This window comes from Ictidomys tridecemlineatus, chromosome 5 (assembly GCF_052094955.1).
Source record: "Ictidomys tridecemlineatus isolate mIctTri1 chromosome 5, mIctTri1.hap1, whole genome shotgun sequence".
In the NCBI taxonomy this organism is placed as follows: Eukaryota; Metazoa; Chordata; class Mammalia; order Rodentia; family Sciuridae; genus Ictidomys; species Ictidomys tridecemlineatus.
Genome location: NC_135481.1, coordinates 98,007,382 through 98,028,527, shown reverse-complemented (window position 1 = coordinate 98,028,527; position 21,146 = coordinate 98,007,382). Strand labels below are relative to the sequence as shown.

Genomic DNA, 21,146 nt, shown 5'->3' with positions numbered 1-21,146 from the left:
TGCCGTTGGCTGAATTTATGCCCTAAGACGATAATGTCTTAAGCATAAATTGGCCAAAACAAACTTCACCCAGAAGGTCACTGGTGCTGCGGATGCAGCAGGGTAGGGAGTCTGGGAATCCTAGGGGTCAGTGGTTGCTTTTTCTGTGAGGTGGTCAGGAAGGACCTGGCAAAAGGGCGACATCTGAGCAGAGACCTGAAGGAAGGGAGCGGTGAAGGGTGTGAGTGTGGAAGGAAAGAACGTCCCAGGCAAGGGCATCAGCAGGGGCATCAGCAGGGATGCATGTGCTTGGAGCATCTGAGGGACGGCAGGGAAACTGGTGCTGCTGGATCAGAGGCAGCGAGAGCGTCAGCAAACACGGTCAGCAGGGCCAAGGGTTGGGGGTGGTCAGGTCATGTACAGCCTTGGAGGCCCCTGGAAGGATTTTAGCTTTTGTGCTGAAACAAGTAGAGAACCAAAGAGGGTCTGCCCTCCCATCCGACTCTCATTCTCTACCTCAGCTACTGCATTTCCTTCACAGCATATCCTACACTTTGTAATTATTTTACAAGTTTATTTATTTTCTTAATTTGAATGTTAATTCCATTTATGAATTTCTTAATTATTTCAACAAGTATTCATCGAGCACCTACCATGTACCAGACAATGCTGTAAGTACTTTGGATAAGTTAGTTAGTCTAATTTTTTTTTTTTTATTCTTTGAATGAGGTGGTGTATCAGTTAGCTTCCACTGTGTAACAAAGCAAGAAAAAAAATTTTTGATGGCTTAAAACAACCATGTTTTTAGCTTATGAGTCTGTGGGTTATATAGAAGGTTCTAGAAGATGGGACTAGGCTGATCTCAGCTAACTGATAGGGCTGGTCTGAGATGGCCTTTTCTTGGGCAACTCTCCTCCACATGGTCTCTCTCCCACAACGGTCATGCCTGGGCTTGCCGCGTGGTAACTGCAGGACTCTGGGTCAGAGCAGAAGCATCCAAATCTTCCTAAGGCCCAAGCTCAGAACGAGCAGAGATCCATCCACCACATTCTTCTGGCTGAAGAAAGCCACAAGGCCAGCCTAGACGCACGCAGGGGACTGAAAAACAGACTCCACCTCCTCCTGGGAGACATTGGAGGAATGTGGCCACGTCTGCTGTCCCCCAAGGTGGGAAGCCATGGGAGGTCTGGGAGCAGAGGAGTCCTGTGTTCCCAGTGAGGTTTCGTGGACGTCCCTGGATACGGTTGAGATTTTACTGTGGGGAGCAAAGTGGAAGTGGGGAGACCAGCTGGGATGACAGCACTGATCACCACAACCACCGAAGCAGGAAACGATGGTGGCACAGACCAGGGGGCTGGTGAGAAGGTGGAGAGAAGACGGACTGTGCCCCTTGTCTCACTGTCACAGGTCGGGTCTCTAGGAGAGGCCTGATAAAGAGTTGTCAGTCAGAGTGCTCAGGTTTAAGGGGCTCGGGACCCGCACTGGCTTCTATCTCCTCTCAACCTGGGTGTTCTGGAGCTCTTGAAGGACAGTAATGATCATATCTGTGTTTCATTCAGTTTCAATTGACATTTGTTTATCACCTCTTAGGTACCAGACAGAGCGCCCCCCACTTTCAAAGAAAGAAGGGAAAATAGTCAGATAACCCAGCATCTGTGTCAGAATGTACCGATGACGTTCTCCATTCTTTGAAGGCTCTATCATTCGGCAGTTAATATCGGTTGAGCGAACGGCTGCTTGATTCTGTGGGGTCCTGTCAATATGGCGATTCAGTGTTCAACAGAGACGAATGCGGAGAGAAATGCAAAATGATCACCCACTTAGGAAGGCGGGTCTCACTCAATAATACTACTAATAAATTATTTTTATATATTTAAGATGAAAAAAAAATAATAAACACTGGTGTGTACCCTATTCAGCTTAAGAAATAAATTCTGAGCAGAGTTTAAGATTCCTGTACACTGCTTCCTAAACCCATGCTCTCCTCACCCCAGGTTAAGCCGTAATCCAGAATGTGGTCTTTGTCATTCCTGTGCATTTTTCTATATTTTGAACTCTATTTCTATATTTGAACTAACAGCAGGGCTTGGCCTGTAGGCATCCCACAGAGATTATTTTGAAGAATTCCATGAAACTACCAAGGAGTAGTTGTGATATACCCAGAATAAGTCCAATAATATCAGCTCAAAGCCAAAGAACCTTGCTAAGGTGTATTTACTGAATATTTGAACCTCTGAGACTGACAGTATAAGCCCCATCCATGGCCCTGCTACAAAATAGAAAACAGGGCCAACTCTACGGAAGCAATTGCCTGCTAACAGCCTGGACAAGCTCCCATTTGAACAGTGAACCACCTGCACAACTATATCAGCATCCCTGTCACGTATTACCATGTGCCAGGAACTGCACATGAATGGATACATTTAATTCTCATAGAGTCATAGAAGGTAAGTACTTTTGTCTCTTCTTTCATTATATGGATGTGGACTATTGAGGCAAAAGTAGCAGGCACAGTGGTTTATGCCTCTAATCCCAGAGGCTCAGGAGGCTGAGGCAGGAGGATCCTGAGTTCAAAGCCAGTCTCAGCAAAAGCAAGGAGCTAAGCAACTCCGTGAGGCCCTGTGTCTAAATAAAATATAAAATAGGGCTGGGGATGTGGTTCAGTGGTCGTGTGCCCCTGAGTTCAATCCCTAATACTCCTCCTCCCTTCTCAAAAAAAAAGCCTAAGTAAATTTCCCAAGGTCATACCGCTGGTAAAGTGGGTGGGACCAGGACTCAAACCCAGACAATCTATCTCCACAGCCTGTGCTCTTAAGGACTGAACTCTAACACCTGTCTTTTCACTCTTTCCAAGAACTCAACTGAGCAGGTATTATAATTAGATTCTCCAAGCTGTAGATGTGACAGATGAAGCACGGAAAGTCTGATAACTAGCTCAAGGTCACATAGCCAGCACTTGGCACAGCCAGGATTTGAACTCAAGCAGTCAGGTGTATTTGAGCAAGGCTCAACAGGCGTGGTGCAGCCAACTTAATTCTAGGAAAAAAAAAAAGCCAAAACCCACCACATCTCCAAATCTCCCGACACTCGTCTATTTTATTAGGCTTGCAACTGTTTAACTGCAGTAAGGTAATAATGTTGTGGTACCAGATAAAGCTGTGCTTTGTATGAACTTTGTAGAAACCCAGGCAAGGAAAAGGAAGTTCAAAGGGTCTCTCCAACTGGGACTAATGAAGGGCAGGGGAGTGTGGGGTGGGGAGGACAAATGAATGGAAACGCCTGAGTGGCCTCAAGTTTCTAAAAGAAGTAGAGTTGGGTTCATTTGGGGTGAAAGCCTCCTCCAAAGTTTCTACACAGTTACCACAGTTACCGCAGTGGGGTAAGGCAGAGCCTCCAGGATTAAATTACCCTAAAACTCAGCAGCTTTAAACAATAATCTCCCCTTATCCATACAGGTCTGGGAGGTCAGGAATCCAGAAACAGCTTGGCTGGGTGGCTCTGGATCAGGGCTTCTCAAGCGAGGTCGGCTGTTGGCTGGAGCTGTCTCATCTGAAGGCTGGATTGGAAGATCCGCTTCCAAGATGGCGCACTCGCGTGGCTGTTGGCAAGAGGCCTGGGTTCCTCCTTGCATGCATCTCTCCACAGGGCTGCCTGAGTGTCCCCAGGACATGAGAGCTGGCTTCCCCCTGCATAAGTAATAGAGAGAAGAGAGGGAAAGGTATGTGTTACCTTTTGTGATCCCATCCTCTCTGCTTTGTTCTATTCACTAAACGTGAGGCACTAAATCCAGCTCACGTTGGAAGAAGGAAGATGAACAAGGCTGTACATGTTGAAGGCGGGAGTTTCTTTGAATTATTTGTGCCAGGTGTGGTGTTGCCCGCCTGGCATCCCAGCCACTGGGGAGGCTGAGGCAGAAAGATTACACACTGGAGGCCAGCCTGGGCAACTTAGTGAGACCTTGTCTCACAATAAAAAACAAAAAGAACTGGGGATGCTTTAGTGGTAGAGCACCACTCAGTCATTCCTCAGTACTTAAAAAAAATGTATTTATTCGTAAACTTTTCTTAAACTCTGGTTTGGCAAGAAAGAAAGAAGTCCTACCTCGTCATTTATTTTTTTTTTTTAAAGAGAGAGAGATAGAGAGAGAGAATTTTAATATTTATTTTTTTAGTTTTCTGCGGACACAACATCTTTGTTGGTATGTGGTGCTGAGGATCAAACCCCGGGCCGCACGCATGCCAGGCGAGCGCGCTACCGCTTGAGCCACATCCCCAGCCCTCGTTGTTATTTTTTTTTTTAATTGTAGTTGGACACAATACCTTTATTTTATTTATTTACTTTTATGCAGTGCTGAGGATCCAGCCCAGTGCCTTGCACATGCTAGACAAGTGCTTTACCGCTAGGCCAGCCCCCTTACCTTGTTATTTTATGGTGCTATTTCCTATAGCTGAGAGCAACAGACTTCATGGCCAGAACCACCTAGAGGCCCAGCTCTCTACCTACTCCTGGGTGACCTCAGCAAGTTTCTTAACCTCTCTGTGTCCCCTTTCCATGCCTGCAAAATGGGAGAATATCATATCACCAACCCCTTTCAGGCTGTATGAGGGTTTGAATGAGTACCCGTTGGTAGAGTTCTCTAGAAGTGTCTGGAACACAGAAAACACAGTATAAGTGTTTGCTAAATCCAAAACACTCTTTTAGCCCTCTAGCTGAATATGACTAGCAGCAGGGAAGCTGCCCTCCCCAGCAGATTGAAATCATCTTTCATCAGCGGTGACCTCTGTAGCACAGGCGGTCGCCAGTCAGAACAAAACCTGGTCCCTGCTGTGTCAGGAAAATAATTGGTTTGTTGTATCAAGGTGAGGGCGGCCCTGAAAGTGGGAAGGGAAAGGGAGGAAACTCCAAGGGTTTAGGGATCTAGGTGTCAACCTGAAGGTCAGTGCATTAGTGATCGGCACCACACAACAGCACCTGTCGCATCAGCCTGGTTTTAAATCAGCAGGATATTTTGTTCGTAAATGGACTTCTGAAGGTCATGGTCATTGAACGCAGGGATGCTCTACCACTGAGCTACTCCTCCAACGCTTTTTTTTCTTTTTTTTTAATTTTTTTCTTTTTCTTTTATACTTTATTTATTTAGTTCTCGGTGGACACAGCATCTTTATTTGTATGTGGTGCTGAGGATCGAACCCGAGTGCGCCACCGCTTGAGCCACATCCCCAGCCCAAACAATGCTTTTTTTTCATCTTGAGACAGGGTCTCACTAAATCGCCCAGGTGAGCCTTGAACTTCACCCTCCTGCCTCTGCTTTGCAAGTTGCTGGGATTACCTTAGCAAAAAATAGATATTTTATTTAAGTGCAGCAAACCTACTCTGTTCATACCTGCTCAGTGCTGTCCCTGGCTATTCCTAGTGCCAGGACAGGGACTTTAGTCCAAAGCCCAGCGAATGAGCCCATTCCCAAGACTTTGAGATCTAACTGACCGATGTTTTACAAGAGCAGGGAGACTCTGGCTGAATCTTTTAGATTTCTGAGCCGAGCAGAAACTACCCAGAGAGTCGGTGGTGTGCCCCTGGGCAGGCAAACTATGTACTTTTCCTCCCTGAGAATTATTTCTGAAGCCAGGCTTTGAAGTCTTAAGGGTTGGTTGCTACTATTTAGTTTTTTGAACTAAAATAATAAAAATCCCCTAACTGCTCTAATTTTTTTGGTGGGGGGTTGAAAAAGCACATTATGGTGTATCTTTACTGCTTACAAGATGGTGAGAGGGGATTTTTCACAAAGTTTCCCGAACCCGTAGGGAAAACGTGTACCTGAGGGCAGAGTTCTCCAGGAAGAGGCCAGAAGGAGTGGCCAGGTGATGACAGGGAAAGTCCCCCTGTGCAGTGGCCTGCAGTCCAGCCCTCTCTGGCTTACAGATCAGATGAGGACTTGCAGGAAGCTTCCACGAGGGTGTGGCTGCCCTCCACCAGGCCAGCCCCAAAGGGTCAAAGCAGGGTTTTTTGACATTCTGGCCAGATCATTCTTGGTTGTGGTGGCTGTCCTGTGCATAATAGCAGGTGTAGCAGCATCTCTGGCCTCTACCATTAGGTGCCAGTATAACCCCCAGTTGTGAAAATCAAGAATGTCCCTGGACATGGTGAGATGTCCTGTGGGCAGGAAGGCCACGTTGCCCCAGGTAGGTACTGGGTTGAAGAAGGCTGCATCCAAAAGTTCCCTCCTCCTGTCAGTCTGGGCCTCGTGGCTTCCTCAAGCTTTCCCCTTGTGCAATTTCTGGGTCTCCATGGTTGTGACCTGCTTCAACCTGTGAGCCTGGCCATGCTGATAGCAGAGCCTCTGGTCAGGCCCTCAGTGGACACAGGGCTGCTTCCAGAAGGGTTGCTTCTGGGTCCCCTCTGACTTGCACCTTTCAGGCAGGAGGGCAGGGGTCGAGGCCTCTCCCGGGTTGAGAGAGAGGCCACTCGCTTTTCAAATTTTCCACCAAATGAAAAATGAAGACATATCGATATGAAGCAACAACAACAACAACAAAAAATGACATGTTTTAAAGTGAGGTACGTGTGCTTCAGCTAGGTGATTAAGGGATTTACCCAATTATTAATTCGTGGCCGTCTGGAGGCGGTACCTCCCGTCAGGCAGTGAGAAGTAGCGGGGCGGCCGGGTGAATCCCCTCTTCTGTCAGGCTGAGTGGCTCTGGCCTTCCTAGAGGAGGGGGCTTTGAGAAGGCCAGGCCTGAGCCAAGTGACTCCTCAGCATCCCTCCATCCCCCAACGCTTAGAGAGGCAGGGCCCAGGGAGAAAGTGGGAACAGCGGAACAGCCTCTTAGCTTCATGTTTGAATAGGGAATTCAAATGTGCTGGCTCTGCCACTTTGTAACCAGGGGGTCTTGGGCTGTCCCTTAACACTCCAGGCCTCAGTTTCCTCGTCTAACATGGGAATGAATGTGCCACGTCATAAAACTGGACACATTTAAATTGCTCCGTGCAATGATGAGTGCTTGGTAAGCATGCAGAGCCTATCGGCTGTTCCTGCTGTTATATTAATTTTATTTAGCCTGAATCAAACTGAGCCCATCCCAGTTCAGTGTCGTAACGTATCAGTACCGACTTTCTAAAAAAAAACCTCTTTATTCAGTGTCCCCCCTCCCCCTGCCAAAGTCACCCTTTTCACAGCTTCTGTGCCCATGGACCCTCACCTCTGACCTTCACCCCTTCCTTGTGGACCAACTCTCTCTCTCCTGACCAAGTGTTCTCTGGTCTTCGGGGCTGGACATGTGCAAGCACAGTTAATATCTCTTACCTGTCCCACCTCTTCTGGCTCCACAGGGTGAAGGTCCAGTTGCTACAGGGTCTAAAGATGCGTCCTCCAAGGGCAGTTTGTTATCTATCCACTAGGGGACAATCGGGTTTCCAGGCTGGCTGTTGTGAATGACGTGACCGTGCATGTTCCTGTCAACTCTTGGAGGACCGTGCTGTCATTTCTATTGGGTCAAGGGGTTATTAGTTCCACTCACTCTTACATAGATTCTTTTTTTTAATTTCCTTATGGAGATTCTTTATGATCTTCTCAGATGATTTTATGTTGTCTGTGAATACAGAGTTTACTCTTCCTTTCCAATTTATTTCCTTTTTTAAAAAAAATGCATTTGCCTTTTGTACAGTTTGATATTGAATAAAGGTCTTAAGAGATTAGCATTCAGTCTTTTATCATTAAATATAAAGTAAGTTGAAGGGTTTTTTTTGTAGAAGTCCTTTAATCATGTTGAGGAAATTCCCTCTCATTTCTAAGTTGCTGAGGGCGGTCTTGAACGTGTGCTGAATTTTGTCACTGGACAAAATGACAACTACCTGTTCTGAATCTATTGATATAAATCTATGGTTTTTCTTCTTTGTTCTCTCTTTATGATAGATTATAATGACGGGGTTTGTTTTTTTTTTTTTCTTAAAAAGCCACTTTTTATTGCATATATCCAAGATGAGCACCTGGATATTTTGATACACTTATTTTGAAAGACACATGCATAGTGAAGCAATGACAACTGATTTTTAAATGGTAAACCAACCTTGTATCCCTGGGATGTATTTTACTTGCTCATACTTCTTAGTGTTTTTTTAAAGGTGAGTTATAATTTACAAACCATGAAATTGATTCTTTTAAAGTTCAAAATTTGGTGTTTTTTTTTTTAAATTTCACAAGTGTTATATAACCATGTACAACCATGCCTGCTGACTAATTTTGGATTGAGGATTGAACCCAGAGCTTTGTGCCTTCTAGGCATGTGACAAGCTTTTATTTTTTTTAAATCACCCCCCAAAGAAATCCTGTTCCTGTAAGCAGTCATTTCCCAACTCCCCACACCCTGACTCTTGGCAAGCACTAAAATACTTTCTATTTCTTTGGATTTGCCTATTGTGGACATTTTATATACATGAAATTATATAACATGTGGGTCTTTTGTGGCTGTCCTCTTTTTTTTGGGGGGGGGGGCGGCTGTACCAGGGATTGAACTCAGGGGCACTTGACCACTAGCCACATCCCCAGCCCTATTTTATATTTTATTTAGAGACAGGGTCTCACTGAGTTGCTTAGCACCTTGCTTTTGCTGAGGCTGCCTTTGAACTCTCAATCCTCCTGCCTCAGCCTCCTGAGCCACTGGGATGACAGGCATGTGCCACCACACCTGGCTGTGGCTGTCTTCTTTTACTTACTATTTTCAGAGCTTGTTCATGTTGTACCAGGTATTAGTACTTCCTTCCTTTCTATGACCCAATAATATTCCATTGTGTGCGTATACTACACAGTCCATTCATCAGGTGGTCAACTTTAGGATCGTTTCCACTGTTTGGTTCTTATAAATAAGGCTGCTACAAACATTTGTGTACAAGTTGTTGTGTGCACATCTGTTTTCAGTTATCTTGGACATATACCTAGAAATGGAACTGCTTGGTCTCATGCCACTCCATGTTTAACTCTTGAGAAATGACCAAACTGTTTTCTACCGCAGCTGCAACTGCCCCATTTTATGTTCACCCCATAAATATGTGAGGGTTTCAATTTCTCCAAATTCTTACCAGTACTTGTTATTCATCTTTTTGATTATAATTATCTAATAGGTGTGAAGTGGTATGCATTGTGGTTTTGATTTGCATTTGCCTAATGACTAATGATGTTGAACATCTTTTCATATACCTGTCATCTATTGTAGATCCTCTTTGGAGAAACGTCTATTCAAAACCTTAACCCATTTGAAAAATCCACCGTGTCTTCAGGGGCCAGCAGGAGCACCTGCCAGAGCCTGATGGAGCAGCTCAGGCTGGAGATTGGGGTGGAGAGGATCACGGTCTCTCCAGGGGCCTCAGAGCCTCATCACTACAGGGTGCAGAAGGGCTGCCAGAATGCTCTGCTGCTCTGTGTTCCAGTTGGAAGTGACCCCTGCCGGGAGCCCAGATCCTGAGCCTTACTCTGAAGAGTGCAGGGCAGCAGTTGGTGGAGGAGGCCCTTCAGACACAATGTGATGAATGATGCCTTCAAGTCTCAAGAAAACCTTTTTCTCCAGCCAAATGACTTTGAGCTATTTCAGACCTTCCCTGTGGCTGGTCCTGCAGCCAAAATTCTACAGAAATTTGTGATTTTCCACTCAAATAAGGAAACTGACTGAAGGAGTGGAGTTTTAAATAATAATGGCTCAATTCTTGGTAAAGTGCTTTATATGAAGATAAGCAAAAAAAAAAAAAACTTACCATTCATCAGGTGGTGAACTGAAATATTTTATTGTTCTTTATACAAATTCAATTTTAATATACTAAAATTCATGACTTAAACCAAGAGTATCATGTATGTTTTATTTGTTGGATGCTTACATTTTAGGAAAGAAAACATTTTCATTTATTTTAAAAAAATGAATATTTGTAATTTCTGGTTTCTAAGATTTTTATACTACAATAAAATTTGTTCTTTTACCCTGAATTTGCAATTACTAAGTAAAGATAAGAAAGTATAAAACTGGAGGGAAGAAAGAATAGGCATCACTAATCCAATGATGACTTAATTTTTCTAAAGGAAGAAAGTTGTTTTATTTGTAACACTAAACATGGGAGATGTTTCTTAGCAAACTAGTTTGGAAAGTTTATTGGTATGATGTGTATTAGGTTCTCCCCTCTTGTGTATTGTTATGGTTTAGATATGAGGTGTCCCCCAAAAGCTCATATGTGAGTCAACGCAAGAAAGTTTAGAGGTGATACAATTGGATTATGGATCTTAATCTCATCAATGCATTAATCCCATGATAGAGATTAACTGGGTGGTAGGAAGTTAGGGTGTGGATGGAGGAGGCGGGTCATTGGGGGCACGCCTTTGGGGCACATATGTGGTGTATGGTGAGGGAGTCTCAGTCTCTCTCTTTCTCTCTCTCTCTCTCATTCTCCCCCCTCCCCCCCACGCACCTTCCTGGTGCAATTTTCTGAGCTGCTTTGCTCTGTCACACCCTTCTTCCAGGATGTTCTGCCTCACCTCAGGCCCTGAGGATTGGAATCTGCCATCTATGCCCTGAGGCCTCTGAAATCCTAGTGGCAAACCAACCTTTACTCCTCTAAAGTTGTTCTTGTCAGGTCTCGTGGTCATAGCAGTGAAAAAACTGACTAAAACACATATGAAACTGATTAAATCTCTTTTTAAGTTCCTTTACCTTATAGTAGTGGTTGCAGTTTTTTTTTAAAAAATACTACATTGTTTCATGTCTTTTTAAAAAAATGTTTAAAACATGGCCCACATATAAACATTGCAAATGGCTAAGAACAAAGAAACATGAAAATATTACAACTTTAAAGAATTCTTCATGTCACAGTGTTTTACTTTGATGATGTGCCTTTGATTTAATTCGGGACATTTTTAGAAGGATACTTTATTTGTGTTTGTAATAATTTTTGAGGAGCTTGGAAATAAATTCTGCTTAATTCATCATTTTCTATGATGGCAAGAAAAAATGGGTTGGTTTCTTATTGTTGAGTTGTGACAGCTTATAATATACTAGATAACTAGATCTTCATTAGATATATGATTTGCAAGTATTTTCTGTGGGTTGTCTTTTACTTTCTTGACAGTGTTTTTTGAAATGCAAAACAAATTTTTGTAATTTTGATGGAATCCAAGTCATCTATTTTTATTCTTTGTGCTTTTGGTGTCATATCTAAGGAATCATTGCTACACTCAAAATCACAGGGACCCACATTTCAGCTAAGAGTTTTATAGTTTTAGGTCTTACATTTAAATCTTTGATGTATTTTGAGTTAGTTTTTGTATGGTGTGAGGTAGGGATCCAAATTCATTCTGTTGTCTTGTATATCCATTTGTCCCACCACAATTTGTTGAAGAGGTTATTCTTTTCCCATTTAATGGTTAGGACACCCTTGTCAAAAATGAATTGACCAGAAATGTGAGAGTTTATTTCTGGAATTTAAAACTTCTTCTATTGATATATGTTTATCATTATTCCGGTTTCACTCTGTCTTATAGTAACTTTCAAAATTGGGTAGTGCAACTGGGTACCATGGCACACCTGTAATCTCAGCAGCTCAGGAGGCTGAGGCAGGGGAATTGGAAGTTGTTAAGTGCCCCTGGGTTCAATCCCTGCTATATATATACACACACACACACACACACACACACACACACACACACATATATATATAGTAGGGGGGAGTATACCACATAAATTATAGGATCAGCATGAAATTTTCTGGGGAATGAAAAGCAGCTGAAATAATACAGATGGTTTCAGCTCTTGTAGACCAATTTGGAGGCACTATCCTCTTACTATTAGCTTCCAATTAATGAGCATGGGAATATCTTCCTATATCTTTGGGTCTTTAAGATTTTCCCTTGATGTTTTATAGTTATTTATGTTTTCAGTTTGCACTTTTTTGGCTAAATTTTGCCTGTAATATTTTATTGTGCTTTATACAAATTCAATTTTTATTATAAACAGAATTATTTCATTTTTTGGATTGCTTATTGTCATTGTACATGAATATTATTGAATTTTGTACATCAATCTTACATCCTGTAGCTTGCTGAACTTGTATGTTGAATTCAACAACATATACATTTTTATTTGTTAGTGTATTTATTTATTTAGGGGAAGGCTTCTGTCTTCCCTAGAATTTTATAAAGTATGTGGTTTTCTATTTCCTTGTTGATCTTTTTTGTTTTCTAATTGTTATATCAGTAACAAAAGTGAGGCATCAGATTCTTCAAATATTATTGTTGAGTTGTCTATGTCTTCTTAATTCTGTCAGAATTTGCTTCATGTGTTTTGGGGACTCTTATTTTATTTAATATTAGGATAGCCATCCAACTTTATTTAGGCTATTATTTGTATCATAAATATCTTTCCATCCTCTTATATTGAAACTATTTATGTCTTGAAATCTGAAGAAAGTGTTTGTGTGTTTGGTTCGTTGGTAGGGTTTTTTTGTTTTTTTTTTTTGTTTTTTTTTTTTTTGTTTGTTTGTTTGTTTTTTGGTACAGGGAATTGATCTCAGGAGCACTCAACCACTGAGTCATATCCCAGCCCTATTTTGTATTTTATTTAGAGACAGGGTCTCACTGAGTTGTTTAGGGCCTTGCTTTTGCTGAGGCTGTCTTTGAACTCACGATCTTCCTGCCTCAGCATCCTGAGCTGCTGGGATAACAGGCATGGCTAAAGTGTGTTTTTCATAGACAGTATGTTCTTGGTTCATTTTTAAAAATCCATTCTGCCAGTCTTTAATTTTTTATTGAAGTGTTTAATTCATTCACATTTTATATAATTCCTGATAAGGTAGGGTTTATGTCTACTATGTTGTTGCTTGTTTTCTATGTGCCTTATGTCTTTTTTGTGCTTCTATTCTTCCATTACTATATGCTTTTGTGTTAAACAGATATTTTTCGTGTACCTATTTATCTTTTATTATCTATCTATCGATCATCTATCCATCTATCTATCATTTATCTATTCTAGCAGTGCCAGGAATTGAACCCAGGAACTTGCGTGCTAGGAAAGCACTGTACCTCTGAGCTATATTCCAGCTCCTAGTAGACCGTTTTAATCACCTTGTCATTTCTTTTACAATAAGTTGTTTTAATTAGAGTTAATGGTTATACATAGTAATGGGGCTCATCCTGGCAAACTCATACGTTCATGGAAATAGATCTCAGTTTGTGAGCTCCCCTTTTCCCTCCCCTTTCTCCTCCTGCCCTCCCCTCTTCTCCTTCCTCTACTAGATTTCCTTTTGCTCTTTTACCACATGGTTTTGCTCTATCTTCTTAATGATTGTCCCAAGGATTACAGTAACATAATAAGCTAGTTCGGGTTAATATAGACTTTAATGTTAAGTTTGCATATTATTGGTTTTAACAACCTATACAACTCAGCTACTATATAATTCCATTCCTTGCCCCTCTTTTGTACTGATATTACATGAACTTACCACTTTATATGGTTACCAACATAAGTTTATAGTTATTGCTTTATGTAGTTATCTTTTAAATCAGATTGGAGAAAAGAAATGTGATAAACAAGAGAGAAATTTATATTGTCCTCTCTATTTATTCATGGAGTTACCTTTACTGGTGCTCCTGTTTCTTTAGTGGGTTCAAGTTACTGCCTGGTGTCCTTTCTTTACATCTTGAAGGACTCTCCTTAGTGTTTCTTGCGTAGCGGTTTGGCTTGTAATGAATTTTCTTAGCTTTTGATTATCTAGAAATGTCTTTCTCCTTAATTATTATTAATAATATTATTATTTAGTTGCACTGGGGACTGAACTCAGGGGTGCTCTACCACCGAACTACACCCCCAGCCCTTTATATTTTTACTTTAAGACAGAGTGTCACTAAGTTGCCCACACTGCCCTCCAACTTCTGATCCTCTTGCCTTAACCTCTTGAATATGGGATTAAAAGTGTGCACAGCTACTTCATTTTTAAAACATCTTTATTGAGATATGATTCACATGACATGTAATTCGCACTTTAAAGTATATAATGTAATGGCTTTGAGAATATTTACAGAGCTGTGTACTCAACACCACAATAAATTTTAGGATATTATCATTACACTAAAAAGAAACCCTGGTCCTCTTAGCCATCACCCCCCACCAAATTTCCCATCTACCCATCAACTCATTCCCTAGGCAACCATTAACCTATTTCGTCTGTAGATTGTATATTTATTGATTTAATTTATTTTTGGTAAAAAGAACAACTTTTTGGCTGGGTGTGGTAACACATGCCTGTAATCTCAGCAGCTTGGGAGGCTGAGGCAAGAGGACTGCAAGTTCAAAGCCAGCCTCAGCAACTTAGGGAGACTCTAAGCAACTCAATGAAACCTTGTCTCTAAATAAAATACAAAATAGGGAAATATAGTTCAATGGTTGAGTGTCCCTGAGTTCAATCCCTGGTATCGAAAAAAACAAAAAGAACCAACTTTTTATTTCATTGGTTTATTGGTTTTTCTCTATTTCTTTGTCTATTGAGTGTAGTTGTAGTTTATTCTTTTGGTTGATGTTACTATTCCAGGTACTGAGTATACTATAACTGACTTATCTGTTCAATTGTTGATGGAATTTTGGATTGTTGATATTATGTGCCTAACATTTTAATTATATTCTTTAATTATTTTTCTACCCAGGAAAACTGACTCACATCCAATGAGTAAAGATTTATTGTTTTCAACATACTCAATAATTTCTGATTTTTGTCTCAGTTACTATAAGGTCAAAATATTAGCACTTTGATAATCAATATTAGTGCTTTCAATTTTCAAGTTTTTGCCCTTTAAAGGACAAGGCAATGAAATATTAAATAACTGCACAAAAGAACTGTCATACCAAGAGTCAAGGGTGCAGAGACTGAACTGATGGCTGGCAGAGAAAAACCACCAAATGCTCCACTCCTCTCTAATTCCCACCAAAAGCACAGCAAAGAAGTGGACTAAGGAATTGACTCCAAGCAAACTTGATAGTGGAAGAAAGGGCATGAGCACCTTAGAGAGTCTGACGTATTTTTAGAAGACTAAAAAATGTTGGACACGTACATCCTTTAGCTGATGAGCAAAACTCCAGCTTAGCACACGAAAGGAGACTGAAGAGAGCGGGTGGTGGGGGGAAGAGACACAGAGAGAGAGGAAGACAATACTATGGAGAACACCATTAAAAATGATGCTGTGGGCCTGGTACGGTGGTGCATGCCTGTAATCCCAGCTGCTGGGGAGGCTGAGGCAGGAGGATTCTATGTTCAAAGCCAGCCTCAGCAAAAAAGCCAAGGTGCTAAGCAACTCAGTGAGACCCTGTCTCTAAATAAAATATATAAAAGGGCTGGGGATGTGGCTCAGTGATCAAGGACCCCTGAGTTCAATCCCCGGTACCAAAATCAAAAACAAACAAACAAACAAAATAGATGCTGCAAAAGGATAATACAAAGTTTAATGATACACAAAAATGCTCACAGTATATTGATAATACAGTAAGTGGATTATATAATTTAACATTACATATTATATATTAATACACAACATTAAACTAAAAAGTAGGTTAAAACCATTATATTAATCATGCTTGTATTTTTCATAAGAAAATACATATATATACTTAACTGGGAGACCATACACCAAAATGTTAACATTGATACAAACAGTTCACATGTTTTCTCTCGTTTCTGTGGTTTGAATGTGTCCCCAGAATTCATGGGTTGAAAACAGTCACCAATGCAACAGTGTTGGGGTGGGGAACACTAAAGGGAGGTGTTATCTCTGCCCTCAAAGGGCTTGCAGAAGCCAGTTCACTTTCTTAGACTTTTGCCTTTCTGCTTTCTTCCATGTGATGACACAGCAAGAAGGCCCTTTCCAGAAGCCATACCTTGATATTAGATTTTCTCAGTCTCCAGAACTGTGAGAAATAAGTTTCTGTTCATTATAAACTACCCAGACTCAGGTATTCCATTATAGCAATACAAAGTGGACTATACATGCTCTTATGATAACAATAATAAAAATGACGTTAAATTTTTATGTATCTACAAGAGACTAGATTTTAGAATATTATATATTCCTTCCTGCCTGCCTACCTGCCTGCTTTGCTTGCTTTTTTTTTTTTTTTTTCCCACTACTAAGGGTGGAAGCCAGTTAGAAAGTAGCTCCACCACTGACTGAGCAATAGCCCCCTGCCCACCTCTGTGGCCCTTTGTGTTTTAGGTTTTGGGGAAGGGGTCTCTCCAAGTTGCAGGCTGACCGTGAATTTCTGATTTTCTTGCCTCAGCTTCCCAAGTAGTTGGGATTACCGGTGTGTACTACAGTTGTGTGCATCCAGTTTAGAACATCAGAGGTTTCTAAGACTGTGTTAGGGAGGAAACGGCAGCAGTATGCATGGACTGGTGGTTTATATAGCCTATTAAAACTGGAGAAATTGTACAAAATTAGCCATACTCAAGTATTCACCTATCGATTGTTTTCAATTCACATCATAAGGAAGAGTGTCATCAAGCTAGCTACTTGGCAAATAGAACATGCTGTCTTAACTCACATGGTCTCCATGTTTGAATATATGTGTTTCTACATCTACATTATCTGTGTTCCTTTTTTCTGACCTTCCAACTTTCCTTTAATCTACTCTCCCCCACAGTGGAGTTAAACATCCTTGAAAATCTCAGTGTCGAAGTTAGTGGCCAGTCTCATGGAGCCCAAAAACCTGGGTTTAATCCCCAATATGGCCAATAAATATTAATAATAAGAAGACACATACAAATAAATAAATTATTGGTTTTGAAAAAATAGAGCTAACTAATTTTTAAAATTTCTCTTCTCATAAAATAAGAACAATCTAAAATCAGAGAAAAGAAAAAGTACCTGGAAATTACAATAAGTCTATTGAAATGAAAAATAATTTGGAGGAGTTGGGAAAAAAGGTAATATAAAATAAAAAGGTTCACCTGGAAAGTCAAATATTTCACAAATAAGGACTCCAGAAAAAAAAAAAGAACAGAAAAATAGAGAGATTATGATGAAATAGCCAAAGAGAATTCCCCAAGTTGAAAAATGACACATCTTAAAATTGAAAATGCCAATAGGACAAAAGTATACATGCCTGTACTTAGATTTGTGAAATTTTGGAAAACCACAGATAGGAAAACAATCCTGAAAACTTTCCCAGAGAGGCAACAGGTAACTTAGCAATGAGGGGGCTCCATTTGACGTCACTCTTCTCATGAGCACTGGGAAGCAGGACCAGGCAATGGATAGTGATTGGGCAGAACAAGGTCCCAGCCAATGGCCCTGGGAGCTCAGGGAGAGCCAGGTGGCCCTTCAGAGTGGCCCCACCGAGGTAGAGGGTTGACTGGGCCACTGTAACCTACGATGCATATTAACCAGCCATGGACGTGGGTGCCCTCTGGAAGCCATGAAATCTTGGTTGAGGTATCTCCCCTCAACCCAAAGCAATCCCTGCAGAGGGGCTCAGCAGAACCCGTTACTGCCAGCATTTCCAGAAGTGGGGCACGGAGGGCCCTGGTCCTATAAGGGTCAGCACACCACCGGTGTGCCACAAGGGACAAGGAAGTTTACCTGTGCACAATTTCCTCAACTTACATGGTGTGAGAAAAATGTACTCTAAAGGTGATGAACCAAGAAGCAGATCTTTAAGTCTATTGTTTAAAGTTATAAAGGTTCCCTTTAGACTAAAAATATAAATTGGGAAGGAGAAAATGAAATGAAATATAATTGAGTTAAATTCCTAAATGTTAAAAGTAAGGGAGAGACTTTCTTGAATTTTTAAAACAGATGATGGAGGAAGAGAGGTGTAAATATATTTGAGAATACTGGATATAGGCATCAGTAGAATAAAATCCAGATATTATTTTAAAACATTGATTCTAGCGACTAGGTCTTGGGGAAAGCCTGGAGATGTAGAAAATGTCTACTATTTCTTATCCGTTTTGTAACTGAGAAATTTTATTATTACCATGTAGAGCAAATGAACCATTTTTATAGTAGTTAAGAATAATAACAAAAATGAAAGTTCATCACATTAGGAACCAAGTGGAAAAAGTATCTCCCAACCCTGCCCTTTTTTTGCAGTACTGGGGATTGAACCCAGGGGGCGCTCTACCAATGAGCTACATCCCCAGTCCTTTTAATTTTGAGACAGGGTCTCCCTTAGTTTGTGAGGCTGGCCTGTGGTCCTCCTGCGTCAGCTGCCCACGTCACTGGGATGACAGCCATGTGCCACCACTCCTGGCTAAATTTCTGCTTTTATCTCCTCCCAACAGATAACCTATACCGGTTCTCTCTGGCTTCTCTCATCTTATTCCTAATCAGAAAGTACTGCCAGGAAAACATAAAATGACCAGACTTAGAAAGAATCCTACAGGATTTTTTTTTAAATTTCATTTTTAACTTTTTATTTTTGAACTAAAATTAATTCTTTTAACCTATCATCTGCTTCTGTACCCTGCCCTACCGTTTTGAGTAAAATACTATTTTGCACATTCGTGTTTGGGTTTCGTCCTGCCTTGGTTAGCAGGACCTAAAAGAAGAGCAAAGACACAGAGATTGGAGCTGAGCCCTTCCCGCCTCCTGTGGTGGAGGAGCCACCGGGGCTGGGAGTTGGGCCACTCTGTGCAGTCCCAGCTCTGCCCAGCCTGTGAGTCCTGAGTGAGCCCCTCCCAGGCCCACCTCCTCACCTGTCAAGTGGGAATGAAATAGCGGCACAGGTGGGTTTGCTGGCAGACTGAAATGAGAAGAGGACCATGACGAGCCTAGCGCTGTGCCTGTGGTCACCACTCCATAAAGGTCAGCTGTGTCGGTGCACTTGTTGCTGCCGTTGTCACAGCTGTCCCTGGATTCCTCTGAAAAGCTGGGGGGGGGGGGAATGCCATCTGCAGGCCTCATGAGGCATTTCCTCCAGGAGGAGATCAGCACCACAGATAAGATAAGGTTCCAGAGCCTGGAACAGTCCCTGGTTTCAGGGCAGAGGCAAAGAAAACAACATCTGACCCAACTCTAACTACAGTGTGTGTGTGTGTGTGTGTGTGTGTGTGTGTGTGTGTGTGTGTGTGGTGTTGCTGACCCAGGATCCTCCAGCATGCTGGGTAAGTGCTCCACCACTGAATTAAACCCCCAATCCTTCTATTTTATTTTGAGACAGTGCTCACCAAGTTGCCCGTGTGATCCTCCTGCCTCAGCCTCCTGAGCAGATGGGATTACAAGTGTGCACCACCACGTCCAGCTCTAACTAACTTAATGATATTGAGAACCCAAGCCCCAGCAAGTTCCCCTGACTTGGGACAGCATGCTGTCTCAGCCCTCTGCTGGTATAGATGGCCTGGTCTCAGGCAAAGTTTGACCATGTCCTGATGTGTTCAGTGTCCAGACAAAAAGATCAACCTGCTTTACCCCAAAAGACGGACAGGAAGACAGCAGCTTAGATCTACAGCCCTCACAGCCCTCAGACTGTAAGATCCAAGTTCCAGTTAACTGAAGGGGAAAAAAAGACAGAGAGAGAGGGAGCGCGCATCAGTAGCATGCTGTCATAGTGGTACACATTTCTAGAAATGCAGACTGAAAGTTGGCAGGTACAGGGGCTGGTAAGTCTAGCCTAAGGCAATGCAGAGCCTGGTCTGCTGCTGAGTTTTCTCAATCTGAATCACACAGCACAGAGGTGACCAGGAGTGTCTATGACAACTGGAGCCACAGTTACACATCTGGCGGACTCTGAGGAGGGGAAACAGTGTCCCAAACTCTCCGGGGACTCCTGGTCTCATCTGTAGAGATGTTCTCTAATACAAGCCATGGGGTGTGTTGAATATTTCTATGTATATTTATTTTTACCTCTCAGGGGAAAAAAAAGATAAGAAGGAAAAGTTATAATCATGTTTAATAGATTGTGGAAGAGCAAATCCCTATTTTGTAAATAAATATGTGTACTGCTTTGGAAACAATTATGCATACATAAATTTTTTTTCTTTGTTGCACACTCCAGATTAGCAGACAGACTGCATGACCAAGGAGGGGCGGAGAGGGCAGAGTCCCCGTGGTCATTCTTCCTGCAGGCAAACTTCCCAGCCCGAGCCAGGGACCTAATGTGTTTCAGCTTCTTGTCCTTGGCAACCCCCATTTTCTTTCTCAGTTCTGCTCTTCTGTCTTGTCCCCAGCCCCTCTGACCTAGTCACCCCTACCCATCCTTGGCTCCTCCCACTCAGCTGCTGTCCCCACTAGGGAACATTCCACAGCACATTCCCAGATGTTCCTGGGAACCATCCCAGCTGTGTGTTGGGTATTCGAGCGTTTGCACCTCGTTCTGGGAAAGTCTCTCCGCACATCTGCCGCACTCACTGACCAGGGGCAGAAGTGTCTCCTCTGTCTCTGTTGCCCAGCACCTAGCACCATGGCGACCCAGGGGGTCCTTCATGCCCATCACAGTGCTGCACAGACTACGGACTGAAGATCTCTGCAAAGAAGGATTCCTTTCTGTCTTCTCCAGAGCCCCATTTCTTCGGGATCAGGAGTTACACAGTGTCCCTCAGGCCTCGGGTTTCCTCTCAAACCAGGGAAGGAAGTTCCCCTGCAGCAACGTGGCCCCCTTCCGAACTGCAGTTCCTCCAACTCAAGCCTGACCGAGGACTTCCCCCGGCGGCTCCTGCGGGAGGCCAGGCTGAGCGAGCTCCTTCTGCAGAAACTCGATAACATCAGAACAGCGAGGGCTCCGCAGCAGTCTGTCCTGGTGTGACTGGCAGAGAGGCCTTCAACGGAGGCCCAGTCCTCCTCCAGGCGGGCACGGCCAGCTTCTCAGGCCATCTGATGCCCCCTTGCCTTCTCCATCCCCGCACACAGACACCCCCTCCAGTTCCCTGAGCCAATACCTCCTGGGTTCAAACCACCTGAGGAGCTCGCTCCTCAAAGTTGAAACTCCAAAGAGGGAAAGAGACTCTACGGGTCCCATTCGAGCCAGGAGTCCATTCCTGGGCCCCCCAGTCCCTCGCAGGAGGTTAGGGAATTCTCTAACCCACAGAGCTGCCAGGGCCCATTCCCGTGGAGGGGCTGGAAAGTTCTGAGACTGGGGGATTGTGGCTGAGCACTCACTGTCAGAAGTGTCCTCTGTAGGAAGTAAAGAAGAAAGCAGAAAAGATATAGAAGCTAAGTT

The 21,146-nt window shown here is 42.7% G+C and overlaps 1 pseudogene across 5 annotated transcripts in view; it reads left to right on the top strand.

Moving 5' to 3' along the window:
• Nucleotides 1-9,939, top strand: part of LOC120886842 (guanine nucleotide-binding protein G(I)/G(S)/G(O) subunit gamma-10 pseudogene) — a 57,340-nt pseudogene extending 47,401 nt beyond the window's left edge. The window contains exons 3-6 of one of the 5 annotated variants that reach the window (XR_013439141.1): nucleotides 1,570-2,426; nucleotides 3,435-3,697; nucleotides 5,120-5,255; nucleotides 9,186-9,939. The product of XR_013439141.1 is annotated as a guanine nucleotide-binding protein G(I)/G(S)/G(O) subunit gamma-10 pseudogene, transcript variant X2 (transcript). Of the gene's footprint in view, nucleotides 1-1,569; nucleotides 2,427-3,434; nucleotides 3,698-5,119; nucleotides 5,256-9,185 lie in introns of those variants that run through there. The other 4 variants (XR_013439140.1, XR_013439145.1, XR_013439146.1 and 1 more) reach the window with 4 other exon arrangements.
• Nucleotides 9,940-21,146: the final 11,207 nt, after the last annotated feature.